Here is a 12,746-nt window from a genome sequence, read left to right as displayed (position 1 = left end):
CACATCATAAATTATTAAACTAACTTCACTCCTACTGATCTTATTTCTGTTCATGACTGATAACACATCCTGTCTGGGTCCCAAATGGCACCCTATTCCCAGGGTCCATAGGGCTCTGGTCAAAAGTAGGGCACTATGTACAGATGTAGTATCGTAATTTGATCACTCTGTTACAGGAAAATGTTCCTGCAATACAGGAAATGTAACACTTGTAGTGTATTTGAGGTTTAACTTAAGATTCATCCGTGCGTCAATCTAATTAACACAATTCAAACATCTCCATAAAAATCTGTCTGTTTAATCAATCCACCGCATCCGTCTATGTCGACCTTCCGCACCTGCGGTGGAAAGTGGCAGAGCTACAGCGTTGTTTATCAGACCAGGAGACATCCCCAAAATCGGTCTTCTCGACCTCCACTAGTGTCACAGGACTCGTCTGATGTGCCAACTTCTGTCTGTAGCGTCTGAACAAATTAACAGGACGAATACAAAAACTAATATGAAACGGGGAGACTCTCACGAACACAATGGTGTTCTCTGTTTTGTTCTAGGACCCCCACAAGAGTCACAGCCTCATAACCGGTAACCCGGTACCGGATCCAAAAATGAAAGGAAGTATGGAAGTAGTTTTGTGCCCGCAAAAAAAGAGGTAAATATGTGTATTACAAAACATATATTTCCTGAGCTTTCTTATATCTCCTAGATATAGAACAGACACTTCAAAACTTTATTCCTTATGATTTATTGCTTGAATGTTTGTTTTGTTCTGCTGCTCTCCCAGACCATTAGGGAATGTGCTATGCTGACAGTCTAGCCGGGCGTAGCGCAGTTTCTCTGGACCCCCTGCAAAGTTGGAGTTTTCACCCCCCACCAATATTTTTTTAAATGTGTCAGCTACTCATGGTTCTGAAATTGCAACGTTTACGCGGCTGTGTCACGCCCTGACCTTAGAGAGACGTTTTATTTCTCTATTTGGTTAGGTCAGGGTGTGATGTGGGGTGGGCATTCTATTTTTTGTTTTCTAGGTTTCTTTATTTCTATGTTTTGGCCGGGTATTGTTCTCAATCAGGGACAGCTGTCTATCGTTGTCTCTGATTGGGAATCATACTTAGGTAGCCCTTTTTTCCCCCCTCCATTCAGTGTGGGTAGTTATCTTTGTTAGTGGCACAATCGCCCTGTAAGCTTCACGGTTGTTTCTGTCGTTTGTTGGCGACATTTTAAAATAAAGGAAAATGTACGCTCCCCTTTGGTCTACTTCCAACGACACCCGTGCCAGATTACGTGGTGCTAGTGCTTGTAGTAGCTTATAGCTTCAATTTAATGGATAGATGTATATTTTTATTTGGTCATAATTTTCTCGTGTTTTATTTTTATTTTTTAACTTTTTTATTTCACCTTTATTTAACCAGGTAGGCTAGTTGAGAACAAGTTCTCATTTGCAACTGCGACCTGGCCAAGATAAAGCATAGCAGTGTGAACAGACAACACAGAGTTACACATGGAGTAAACAATTAACAAGTCAATAACACAATATAAAAAAAGGGGAGTCTATATACAATGTGTGCAAAAGGCATGAGGAGGTAGGCGAATAATTACAATTTTGCAGATTAACACTGGAGTGATACATGATCAGATGGACATGTACAGGTAGAGATATTGGTGTGCAAAAGAGCAGAAAAGTAAATAAATAAAAACAGTATGGGGATGAGGTAGGTAAAAATGGGTGGGCTATTTACCAATAGACTATGTACAGCTGCAGCGATCGGTTAGCTGCTCAGATAGCAGATGTTTGAAGTTGGTGAGGGAGATAAAAGTCTCCAACTTCAGCGATTTTTGCAATTCGTTCCAGTCACCCGTATCACATTGGGTGTACAAATTAAGCCTAATGTTTATGTTTCACGAAGCTATCGGCCTATGGTGCCTCAATGCTGCTGTTTAGAATGCTGTCTCATGGCAATAATGTATACAATCTGACATTTTTTATTTCCACTTTAATTCATTACTGAACAAGTAAATATACATATATTTTTTTAAATTGCAACATGTAAAGTTTTGGTCCCATGTTTCATGAGCTGAATTATTTCTCAAATTTTGTGCAGTAATTTGTTTACATCCCTGTTAGCGAGCATTTCTCCTTTGCCAAGATTATCCATCCACCTGACCGGTGTGGCATATCAAGAAGCTGATTAAACAGCATGATCATTACATAGGTGGACCAGGAACAATAAAAGGCCATTCTAAAATGTGCAGTTTTGTCACACAACACAATGCCATAGATTTCTCAAGTTTTGAGAGAGCGTGCAATTGGCATGCTGACTGCAAGAATGTCCACCAGAGCTGTTGCCAGGTAAATTTAATGTTAATTTTCTTACCATAAGCCGCCTCCAACGTCGTTTTGGGGAATTTGTCGGTACGTCCATCCGGCCTAACAACCTCTGACCACATGTAAACACGCTAGCCAAGGACCTCCACATCCAGCTTCTTCACCTGCAGGTTAGTCTGAGACCAGCCACTCGGACAGCTGATGAAACTCTGGGTTTGCACAACCAAAGAATTTCTGCACAAACTGTCAGAAACCATTTGAGGAAAGCTCATCTGCGTGCACGTCGTCCTCACCAGTGACCTGACTTAAATTCGCCTTCGAAGGCCACTGGCACGCTGGAGTGTGCCCTTCATGGATAAATCCCGGTTTCATCTGTACCGGGTAGATGGCAGTTCTTCCATGACCTGCATACTCACAAGACATGCCACCCATTGAGCTTGTTTGGTATGCTCTGGACTGACATGTACGACAGCGTGATCCAGGTCCTGCCAATATCCAGCAACTTCGCACAGCCATTCAAGAGGAGTGGGAAAACATTCCACAAGCCACAATCAACAGCCTGATACACTCTATGTGAAGAAGATGTGTCACGCTTATTGATGCAAATGGTGGTCACACCAGATGCTGACTGGTTTTCTTATCCATGCCATTTTTTGAAAGGTATCTGTGACCAACATATGTATATCTGTATTCCCAGTCACGTGAAATCCATCGATGGGGCCTAATGAATTTATTTAAATTGACTATTGTACTTCCGACGCCGACAGAGGAAACTAGGAAACTATGCAGTATTTAGTTTTTTATGTGTTATTTCTTACATTGTTACCCCAGGAAATCTTAGGTTTTATTACATACAGTCGGGAGGAATTATTGGATATAAGAGCAACTCACCAACATTACGACCAGGAATATGACTTTCCCGAAGCGGATCCTCTGTCTGGTCCACCGTCCAGGACAATGGATCGGATCCCAGCCGGCGACCCAAAACAACGGCGCCGCAGAAGGGGCAGACGGAGAGGTCGTCTGGTCAGGCTCCGTAGACGGGCACATCGAGCACCGCTCCCGAGCATACTACTCGCCAATGTCCAGTCTCTTGACAACAAGGTAGACGAAATCTGAGCAAGGGTTGCCTTGCAGAGAGACATCAGAGATTGTAACTTTCTTTGTTTCATGGAAACATGGCTCGGGATACGTCATCAGAGTCGGCTCAGCCACCTGGTTTCTTCACGCATCGCGCCGACAGAAACAAGCATCTCTCTGGTAAGAAGAAGGGCGGGGGTGTATGCCTTATGATTAACGAGACGTGGTGTGATCATAACAACATACAGGAACTCAAGTCCTTTTGTTCACCTCACCTATAATTCCTTACAATCAAATGCCGATAGCATTATCTACCAGGAGAATTCTCTTCGATCACTATCACAGTCGTGTATACCCCAAGCAGACACATTGACGGCTCTGAAAGAACTTCATTTGACTCTATGTATACTGGAAACCACATATCCTGAGGCTGCATTTATTGTAGCTGGGGTTTTTAACGAGGCTAATTTGAAAACAAGGCACACTAAATTTTATCAGCATATCGAATGCGCGACCTGGGCTGGCAAAACCCTGGATCATTGTTATTCTAACTTCCGTGAAGCATATAAAGCCATCCCCTGCCCTCCTTTCGGAAAATCTGACCTACGACTCCATTTTGTTGCTCCCAGCCTATAGACAGAAACTAAAACAGGAAGCGCCCGTGCCCACGCTGGTCCGACCAATCGGAATCCACAGTTCAAGATTGCTTCGATCACGTGGACTGGAATATGTTTATCATAGTGTCGGAGAATAACATTGATGAATACGCTGATTCGGTGAGTGAGTTTATTAGCAAGTGCATTGGTGATGTTGTACCCACAGCATCTATTAAAACATTCCCCAACCAGAAACCGTGGATTGATGGCAGCATTTGTGCAAAACTGAAAACGTGAACCACTGCTTTTAATCAGGGCAAGGTGACTGGAAACATGACCGAATACAAACAGTGTAGCTATTCCCTCCGCAAGGCAATCAAACAAGCTAAGCATCTGTATAGAGACAAAGTAGAGTCACAATTCAATGGCAGAGACATGAGAGGTGTGTGGCAGGGTCTACAGTCAATCACAAACTACAAAAGGAAAACCAGCCCCGTCGCGGACCACGATGCCTTACTCCCAGACAAACTAAACAACTTCTTTGCTCACTTTGAGGACAATACATTGCCACTGACACGGCCCGCTACCAAAACCTGCAGGCTCTGCGGGCTCTCCTTCACTGCCTCCCCAGCCGCGTCCTCAGAGCATGTGCAGACCAGCAGGCTGGTGTGTTTACAGACATATTCAATCAATCCTTATCCCAGTCTGCTGTTCCCACATGCTTCAAGAGGGCCACCATTGTTCCTGTTCCCAAGAAAGCTAAGGTAACTGAGCTAAACGACTACCGCCCCGTAGCACTCACTTCCGTCATAATGAAGTGCTTTGAGAGACAAGTCAGGACCATATCACCTCCATCCTACCTGACACCCTAGACCCACCCCAATTTGCCTACCGCCCCAATAGGTCCACAGACGATGCAATCGCAATCACACTGCACACTGCACACTGCTCTAACCCATCTGGGAAAAAGGAATACCTATGTAAGAATGTTGTTCATCAACTACATTTCAGCATTTAACACCATAGAACCCTCCAAACTCGTCGTTAAGCTCGAGACCCTGGGTCTCGACCACGCCCTGTGCAACTGGGTCCTGGACTTCCTGACGGGCCGCCCCCAGGTGGTGAAGGTAGGTAACAACATCTCCACCCCGCTGATTCTCAACACTGGGGCCCCACACAGCCCTCGCCTGTACCTCCTTTTCACCCATGACTGCGTGGCCATGCACGCCTCAAACTCAATCATCAATTTTGCAGACGACACTACTGTCGTAGGCTTGATTACCAGCAATGACGAGACGGCCTACAGGGAGGAAGTGAGGGCCCTCAGAGTGTGGTGTCAGGAAAATAACCTCACACTCAATGTCAACAAAACAAAGAGATGGTTGTGGACTTCAGGAAACATCCCCCTATCCATATTGTCGGGACAGTAGTGGAGTAGGTGGAATGTTTTAATAAGTTCTTCGGCGTACACATCACGGACAAACTGAAATGGTCCACCCACACAGACAGCATCGTGAAGAAGGCACAGCTGCGCCTTTTCAACCTCAGGAGGCTGAAGAAATTCGGCTTGTCACCAAAAACACTCACAAACTTTTACAGATGCACAATCGAGAGCATCCTGTCGGGCTGTATCACCGCCTGGTACAGCAACTGCTCTGCCCACAACCATAAGACTCTCCAGAGGGTAGTGAGGTCTGCACAACGCATCACCGGGGGTAAACTACTACCTGCCCTCCAGGACACCTACACCACCCGATGTCACAGGAATGCCAAAAAGATAATTAAGGACAACAACCACCCGAGCCACAGCCTGTTCACCCCGCTATCATCCAGAAGTTGAGGTCAGTACAGGTGCATTAAAGCTGGGACCGAGAGACTGAAAAACAGCTTCTATCTCAAGGCCATCAGACTGTTAAACAGCAATCACTAACATTGAGTGGCTGCTGCCAACATACTGACTCAACTCCAGCCACTTTAATAATGAAAAACATTGATGCAATAAATGTATCACGAGTCACTTTAAACAATGCCACTTAATATAATGTTTACATACCCTACATTACTAATCTCATATGTATATACTGTATTCTATACCAATTACTGCATCTTGCCTATGCCGTTCGACCATCGCTCATTCATTTATTTTTATGTACATATTCTTATTCATTCCTTTACATTTCTGTATAAGGTAGTTGTTGTGAAATTGTTAGGTTAGATTACTTGTTAGATATTACTGCATGGTCGGAACTAGAAGCACAAGCATTTCACTACACTCGCATTATCATCTGCTAACCATGTGTATGTGACAAACAAAATTGTATTTTATTTTTTTGATATTATATGAACTGTAACTTTGTAAAATCTTTTATTTCCTTCTCAGTTCTCTCAATTTGTTTCCACTAAAGGAAGAATCTATTAGTCAAAATTAATTATATAATGTTATAGTGTTAAAAGTTTTCAACATATCATTCATTATCACTGCAATAGGACATCTTTTGCAATCTACAGTGGCTAGAAAAAATATGTAAACCCTTTGGAAATACCTGGATTCCTGCATAAATTGGTCATAAAATTTGATCTGATCTTCATCTAGGTCACAACAATAGGCAAACACAGTCTGCTTAATCTAATAACACACAAACAATTATATGTTTTCAGGTGTTTATTGAACAAACCATGTAAACATTCACAGCGCAGGATGGAAAAAGTATGCGAACCCTTGGAATTAATAACTGGTTGACCCTACTTTCAAATCAAATGTATTTATATAGCCCTTATTACATCAGCTGATATATCAAAGTGCTGTACAGAAACCCAGCCTAAACCCCAAACAGCAAGCACTGCAGGTGTAGATGTAGCGGCTGTCGTGGTTTGAAGAAGGTGAGGACCAAGGTGCAGCGTGGTAAGTATTAAACTTTTTAATAAACTGAACTGAACACTATATACAAAGTAACAAAAGAGAACAACCAAAACAGCTCCATTAGGTGCAACACACACTAAACAGAAAATAACCACCCACAAACAAAAGTGGGAAAACAGGCTACCTAAGTATGGTTCTCAATCAGAGACAACAATTGACAGCTGCCTCTGATTGGGAACCATACCAGGCCAAACACATAGATATATAACACACAGAACAAAACATAGAATGCCCACCCCAACTCACACCCTGACCAAACTAAAATAGAGACATAAAAAAGGAACTAAGGTCAGGACGTGAAAGTAGAAGCACGGTGGTTAGGAAAACCTCCCTAGAAAGGCCAAAATCTAGGAAGAAACATAGAGAGGAACCAGGCTATGAGGGGTGGCCAGTCCTCTTCTGGCTGTGCCGGGTGGAGATTATAACAGAACATGGCCAAGATGTTCAAATGTTCATAAAAGACCAGCATGGTCAAATAATAATAATCACAGTAGTTGTCGAGGGAGCAACAAGTCAGCACCTCAGGAATAAATGTCAGTTGGCTTTTCATAGCTGACCATTGAGAGTATCTCTACCACTCCTGCTGTCTCTAGAGAGTTTAAAACAGCAGGTCTGGGACAGGTAGCACGTCTGGTGAACAGGTCAGGGTTCCATAGCCGCAGGCAGAACAGCTAAAACTGGAGCAGCAGCACGGCCAGGTGGACTGGGGACAACAAGGGGTAATCATGCCAGGTAGTCCTGAGGCATGGTCCTATGGCTCAGGTCCTCAGAGAGAGAGAAAAAACCTACCTCATCCCCATACTGAAAGATTTTATTTATTTATTTACCTTTCTGAATGAGAGAGAGCATACTTAAATTCACACAGGACACCGGATAAGACAGGAGAAATACTCCAGATATAACAAACTGACCCTAGCCCCCCGACACATAAACTACTGCAGCATACTGGAGGCTGAGACAGGAGGGATCAGGAGACACTGTGGCCCCATCCGATGATACCCCGGAGAGGGCCAAACAGTCCGGATATAACCCCACCCAGTTTGCCAGAGCACAGCCCCCACACCACTAGAGGGATATCTTCAACCACCAACTTACCATCCTGAGAAAATATTATAGCCCACAAAGATCTCCGCCACGGCACAATCCAAGGGGGGCGCCAATCCAGACAGGAAGACCAAGTCAGCGACTCAAACCACTCAAGTGACGCACCCCTCCTAGGGACAGCATGGAAGAGCACCAGTAAGCCCGTGACTCAGACCCTGTAATAGGGTTAGAGGCAGAGAATCCCAGTGGAGAGAGAGGAACCGGCCAGGAACCGGCCAGGCAGAGACATCAAGGGTGGTTCGTTGCTCCAGAGCCTTTCCGTTCACCTTCACACTCCTGGGCCAGACTACACTCAATCATATAACCTACTGAAGAGATGAGTCTTCAATAAAGACTTAAAGGTTGAGACCAAGTCTGCGTCTCTCACATGGGTAGGCAGATCATTCCATAAAAATTTAGCTCTATAGGAGAAAGCCATGCCTCCAGCTGTTTGCTTAGCAATTCTAGGGACAATTAGGAGGCCTGTGTCGTGTGACCGTAGCGTACATGTAGGTATGTACGGCAGGACCAATTGGAAAAATAGGTAGGAGCAAGCCCATGTAATTCTTTGAAGGTTAGCAGTAAAATCTTGAAATCAGCCTTTGCCTTAACAGGAAGCCAGTGTAGGGAGGCTAGAACTGGACTTTGACAACAATAACCTCAACCAAAGGTTTTCTGTAGTTGTGGATCTGATAATTTGTGTGTTATTAGTTTAAGCACACCATGTTTGTCTATTGTTCTGACTTGGATGAAGATCAGATCAAATTTGATTACCAATTTATGCAGAAATCCAGGTAATTCCACAGGGGTCACATACTTTTTCTTGCCACTGTATATTGCAAAAAATGTCCTATTGCAGTGATAATGAATGATATTTTGAAAACTTTTAACACTATAAGGCATTATGAATTACTGTGTAATGCCCCATTGTCTCATAGTCCATCTTAAGACATTGTAAAGTATTCACAACCAATCATGAATAAAGGCTACAAATGCTTTCATAATGGTTAAAAGATGCAGTAAAAAATATGTCTTCTTTAATTTCATATTGTTTTCTTACCTTGACAGGAGTTTATAGGAAATGTGTCACAGGAATCCACAGTCTCTGTATCCTTGTTCCCTAATGTTCGACTTGGGGCTAATCTTAGCAGTCCACAGGTGTGTTGACATTCCATACAGTACTCCAAAACATCTTTAGAAAGCATTGCTTGATATCATTGGCTACATTTAACCTTTATTTAACTAGTCAAGTCAGTTTAAGAACAAATTCTTATACATGACGACCTACACCGGCCAAACCCGGACGACGCTGGGCCAATTGTGCGCCGCCCTATGGGATGATGTTTCTTACTAAATCATTGAAGATAATTGTTCATCATTTATAAATCATTATACATGCATAAATGTTAGTAAGCTAATTAGTTGCTATGGTATTTATGAACAGGTTTTAAATGCACTGTCTTTTGCAACCCCTCATCTAAAGCGAGGACATGACTCATCTGGGCACTTCAACAACCACAGATGTGAGGTAAAGGGACTCGCTTCTCAATGTGTTAGTGGCAAATGTATTTCAAGCATTTGCTTGTGTTATGATCGGATTGTTACTCCCGTCATTTAACGCTCGTTCTTTTCAAGTCATTGTCACCAGTCAACTGTGTTGAACTCAAAAGGGATTCCAACTTCAACCACTGAAAGCTAGATGAAGGGAAAGGGGGATACAATGCATTCAACTGAAATGTGTCTTCCACATTTAACCCAACCCCTCTGAATCAGAGAGGTGCGGGGGGCTGTCTTTACCGACATCCAAGTCTTCGTTAGCCGTGGAACAGCGGGTTAACTGCCTTGTTCAGGGGCAGATTACATATTTTTACATTATCAGCTCAGGGATTCAATCCAGCAACCTTTCGGTTACTGACCCAAAGCTCTAACCACTATGCTACCTGATACTTGGCTAGCAGTGCTACTAGCTGTCTATTTGAATGACCTTAAGCATGTAGTAGTAGGTTGATAACGATATCAGCCAAATATGCTGTATGTCTGACATTTCAAACAACATTGCCAGCTGATTAAAACACAGTAACAGTCAGGGTTGGGTAGGTTACTTTCTAAATGTAATCCGTTACAGTTACTAGTTACCTGTCCACAATTATAATCGCTAATGTAACTTTTGGATTAACGAAACTCAGTAACATAATCTGATTACATTCCGTTACTTTTAGATTACCTCCCCTTTAAGAGGCATTAGAAAAAGATTACCTCCCCTTTAAGAGGCATTAGAAAAAGATTACCTCCCCTTTAAGAGGCATTAGAAAAAGATTACCTCCCCTTTAAGAGGCATTAGAAAAAGACAAAAAAACATCTTACCAATTGAACAACATTTATTGCAGAATAAATCCATGTTAAAGTTTACATAGCTGGCCATATGTTAATGTTACATTTTACTTTATGGGTTGGTTATGTTGGCTTCTTCTAACCAATCACTTTCTACTAAATATAATATGATTAAATTATATATTTACGTTAAAAACCAAAGTCTATCAGAATTACAGTCACTCCAATAAATGTTATACCCCTTGATCTTCAAGAATAGGAAATATGGAAGTATAGATTAGCCAAATTGTTTTACCTGAGCATAACCCCAAAACGAAGGAATATTTGCCAGCCCTACTGTTGATTATGATTTTGTTGTCATGGATGACTGATTGGGCTCATTGGTTCGAGTTGGAAAATAAATGCCGCGCTCATGGAATGGCTTGCTTTGAGCACTACTGAAAAGTTCTATTTACATGTGAAAAATGAACGTAATGAACTGCATTTGCTATAAGCCTATTGTTTACCTTTTTGGTGGTGACACTTTGATATATTGATAATATGCAGCTGTTTAAAGGGCAAATCCACAGATGAAACAATAACATAACAGCTTATCACTTAGAAATGTCATTGTTTTCCATGAAGACATGCATTAAATTAGTTGCAAAATGAATAGAAAATATAGTCAATACATTGACAAGGTTATAAATAATGATTTTTGATTGAAATAATAATTGTGTCCTTCAAACTTTGCTTTCGTCAAAGAATCCTCATTTGCAGCAATTACAGCCTTGCAGACCTTTGTCATTGTAGTTGTCAATTTGTTGAGGTAATCTGAAGAGATTTCACCCCATGCTTCCTGAAGCACCTTCCACAAGTTGGATTGGCTTGATGGGTACTTCTTACGTGCTGTAAAGCTGCTCCCACAACAGCTCAGTAGGGTTGATATCTGTTGACTGTGCTGGCCACTCCATCATAGACGGAATATCAGCAGGCTGCTTCTTCCCTAAATAGTTCTTGTATAGTTTGGAGCTGTGCTTTGGGTTATTGTCCTGTTGTAGGAGGAAATTGGCTCCATTTAACTTCTTCGATATAGGGGGCGCTCTTTTAATTTTTGGATAAAAAAACGTTCCCGTTTTAAACAAGATATTTTGTCACGAAAAGATGCTCGAGTATGCATATAATTGACAGCTTTGGAAAGAAAACACTCTGACGTTTCCAAAACTGCAAAGATATTATCTGTGAGTGCCACAGAACTGATGCTACAGGCGAAACCAAGATGAAATTTCAAATAGGAAATGCCCCAGATTTTGAAGGCGCTGTGTTCCAATGTCTCCTTATATGGCTGTGAATGCGCCAGGGAATGAGCTAACACTTTCTGTCGTTTCCCCAAGGTGTCTGCAGCATTGTGAAGTATTTGTAGGCATATCATTGGAAGATTGAATCTAAAAAGAATCTAAAAAAGAATATTGTAAATCGACAGTAAATATATAATGACACCCGGTATTAGGCTAATACATAGGTGGTAGTGATACAAACGCTTACTTATTCTAATGTAACTATCCTCTTAGTATGTTGTGAGGACGTTAGTGGGGTACGGAGCTAAATCTGAGTCTGTATGTTTATGTGTCAGTAGTCCCCTGTAGGTTGTGAGTCAATTGTATGAATAGGTATGTAGCTGTGTTCATGTCCCCTTTGGAGCTAAACTAGTAACTGACCATGAAAAGGGTGTGGGAATCTTGAACGTAGGAAAGTGTAGCCTGTAAAATTGAACACTTTGTTGTTTTATTCATTGTCTTGAATGTATGGCCATGACACAACTATCTATGACATTATGATGACTACTACAATCCATGGATTGATGTGGTTGATGACTGTCCCTTCATACCAAGCCACTTTCAGGGTAACTACTGTATGAGAGATGGAAGGTGTTTGGTACAGGCACCCCTATTTTACCACCCTCAGCAACATGAACCTGTCACGTCAGTTCCCCTTTTAAGGAAGGCAACAAATCTTCGTTTCCCAGGAGACGCTGGCGGCTAGATCAATACTCACAGCAATTTTTTTTTACACGGGCCAGTCACCAAGGAGACCAATCCAGACATCGCAGCCCCGCACAACACACCCACACACAAACTCTCTCTCTCTCTCCCTCACACAGACACACACAGACACAGACACAACCCTTCATCCATAGCCCTTGAGGGTGGACGTTTCAACCAAACCGATCAATGTGCTTTTTTCTTAGTCTTTCTTCTTGGCACTCTTTGGTCACACGGTGACAGGTCAACAACCTCTAACAGTCTCACTGCAGAAGTTGCAAAAACTAGTGCCTATCACTGGGATTAAACATGCGACCCTCAGAGAACGAACTCGCAGATTACGCTCATCTCCCACCCTAGCAAAACCCAAGCCTACTTGGTAGTAATAGCGC

Source organism: Oncorhynchus nerka, linkage group LG19 (assembly GCF_034236695.1).
Source record: "Oncorhynchus nerka isolate Pitt River linkage group LG19, Oner_Uvic_2.0, whole genome shotgun sequence".
Classification (NCBI taxonomy): domain Eukaryota; kingdom Metazoa; phylum Chordata; class Actinopteri; order Salmoniformes; family Salmonidae; genus Oncorhynchus; species Oncorhynchus nerka.
This window is presented reverse-complemented; position numbering follows the sequence as displayed.